This window comes from Cavia porcellus, unplaced genomic scaffold (assembly GCF_034190915.1).
Source record: "Cavia porcellus strain 051 isolate PalLab524CR breed Dunkin Hartley unplaced genomic scaffold, mCavPor4.1 scaffold_24, whole genome shotgun sequence".
Lineage (NCBI taxonomy): Eukaryota > Metazoa > Chordata > Mammalia > Rodentia > Caviidae > Cavia > Cavia porcellus.
Window position 1 is genome coordinate 2958018 of NW_026947507.1, and position 2696 is coordinate 2960713.

Below are 2696 nucleotides of genomic sequence, written 5' to 3' on the forward strand. Positions count from 1 at the left end.
TTATATGTATATTTTTCTTTAATCCCTTAAAATGTGTAAAATCTCTTTTAAAGCCCTTTCTTACTCACGAACAATATCTCTGTCATTTCTGGATCTATTTCTATTGATTTTTCTTCTGGATGTAGATCATGTTTTCCAGCTTATTTAGATAGTGTATTAAATGGTGCGTTGTGTCTTTAGAGAGCGTTAAACATTCTGTCATCTGCCAAATAATTTACTTATGGATCAACTTGATCTTTTTGAAATGTATGTTTGTTAGGTTAGTTCTCAAATAGTCTTCATTTGGGACTAGTTCAGTATTACACCTACAATGTGAGCTTTTGATGTTTTTTTTTTTTTTAATGCTTTGATACACAACAAAATATCTTGATTCTGCCTGCTTGGAACTCAAATGTCTCTCATCCTACATAAGTTCTACTGTCTATTGAGATTTTAATTTCTCACTCATTATTCTTTCTTGATTGTTGTGTTTTGCTTCTTTTCTTTTTTTTTTTTTTTTCTCAGCTGTATAGCACCTTATACTTGAAGGGGGTTCAGAACCAATGTAGAAGTCCAAACAGCCAAATTGACAAATTTTGGGAATATATTAGCTAAACTCAGCGACCACCCACAGTGATCCCTGTTACAGAGTCAGACTGAGTGGCTCCAAACTGGAGGGTTACAGAGTTTTTAAAGCAAAAACCCGCAAAGTATGACATCCTGTTGGGAACACGTTAGCTAGAATCTTACATTAACTTTGGTTGACACCTGCATCATGCTTCTTTGTTGAACAGGCTAATTTTTTTGTTGTGGGTGCAGCTTGACTGCTTTTTGAATGCAACTTGTGCCCTGAATTATTTTCCACTCTTCTAGGTCAAATACAGGGCACAATATGGCTCTTGTTATTTTTTTTATGAGCTTGGTGTTTTTTTGAGCTGACTAAGATTGTCCCTAGTGACTGCTGAATGGCTGGTGTAAAAACAAAAGGATTTACCAAGGGCTAAGGATAGGCCTCCCTGTTTCAGAAATAGGAGGTCTACACCTTGTCTGTTCTGGAAGACCATCTCAGCCAGGGAGTTTAGAGACTCCTTCAAGTGATGAACATTATGTTCAAGTGTGCCCAGATCGTGACCTGTTTCTTTGCTTAATATCTGGTAATTTTGGTCTCCCACTATGCAGGCTGTGGCTCCTAGTGCTGCAGAACCAGCTACTTCTAATCCCAAAAGGGCAGGAATTAGGACTGGGGCTCTCATTTGTGTGTGTGTGTGTGTGTGTGTGTGTGTGTGTGTGTGTGTGTGTGTGACAGAGAGAGAGAGAGAGATAGAGAGAGAGAGAGAGAGAGAGAGAGAGAGAGACAGAGAGAGAGAGAGAGACAGAGAGAGAGAGAGAGACAGAGAGGTTGAGTAACCTCATATGTTTTCTCCCTCTTTCTCCGGTATACCAGTACAGTTGGGGAAGAAGATGAGTTAAGATACAGAGTTCAGGGTTGGGTCCAGTGAAGACAGCCAGATGAGTGCAAAGCGTAAGGCCATTTGTACAGGCCGTTTGTACAGTTCCCAGTGGGGAGACTAAATATTGGTCAAAGGGTAAGAGATATTTTGTACATAGACAGTTAAATTACAACTGAGTCAAAATGCGGAGTGCTTCAAGGGGAAATTTACAGACTGAATGCAAAGTCCAGAGCCCTGAATGCTTCCCAAAGTGAGGGACTTAGGTCCCTGCCTCCACCAGCATGAAGAACCAGAATCAAGGTTTGAGGTGTTTACAACCTGGGTTTGATTGTTGGTCCCAACAATAGCATTTGCAGCGAGTCCCATGTAGTATGGGGGGTTCAGGATTTAAGCAAAAGTCTTGGGTAATGTTGGAGGATGAGCTATTAAGTACTTTAAACATCAATTCCAGAGATCAAAAGACGGGGCTTTCAGATTGTAGTTACACTGGGGCAGGAAGAGACCATTCGGGGACAGATGGGGAGAGGGGGGAATTCGTGGTGGGGGAGGATAACTGCTCAAGTGGCAGAGTGAGCCCACCGAGGGGGCTTATGGGTTTGGGATGAATTGGAGTATTTCCCGGTTTTCCCTGAATGGTAAAGAATGCACCATGGTCCCACCCAGTGACACAGAGGCAAATGCCCCAAGTTTTTCCTTCATTCTAAGAAGAATCTCCTGATTGTTTAGGCCAAAATAAAACAGAGCACTTATGGGAGTCATATCTAGCTGACACATAAGGGTCACTCTTTACCAGAGGGCTACATTTTCACAACCCCAAGCAGTTTGGTGACAATAATAATAGTGGTGCCGGGCGGGCCCAGGGCTGTAAGAACAGCCCGTGCTTTTTCTTGGGAAAATCGCCAGACACAGATAGAATGGAGGTGGGCCTGATGGGATATATCAACCCGATCCTAATGACCCAAATGCTCCAGATGGAGCAATGCAGGTGGTACGGGTAAGGGTGATACATGTGGGGTTATTAGTGGAATCCCATCCCGTAATTGAACAGAGGGTGGTGTTAAGGAGGGTATCTCAGAGGCTACTAGTAGAGGCTAAGTTTACTCCATCTGAAATTTTACTCAAAATCTATGTATAAGCTATAGGACAATGGTCTTTCGTGGGAATGGGTGGAATAAGAAGGATTATACACATAAACAGATTTAGGGCCCACATCTTTGGAGCTTAACTTCTAAAGAATCAGAAGATTTGAGGGATCGGGAGAACATG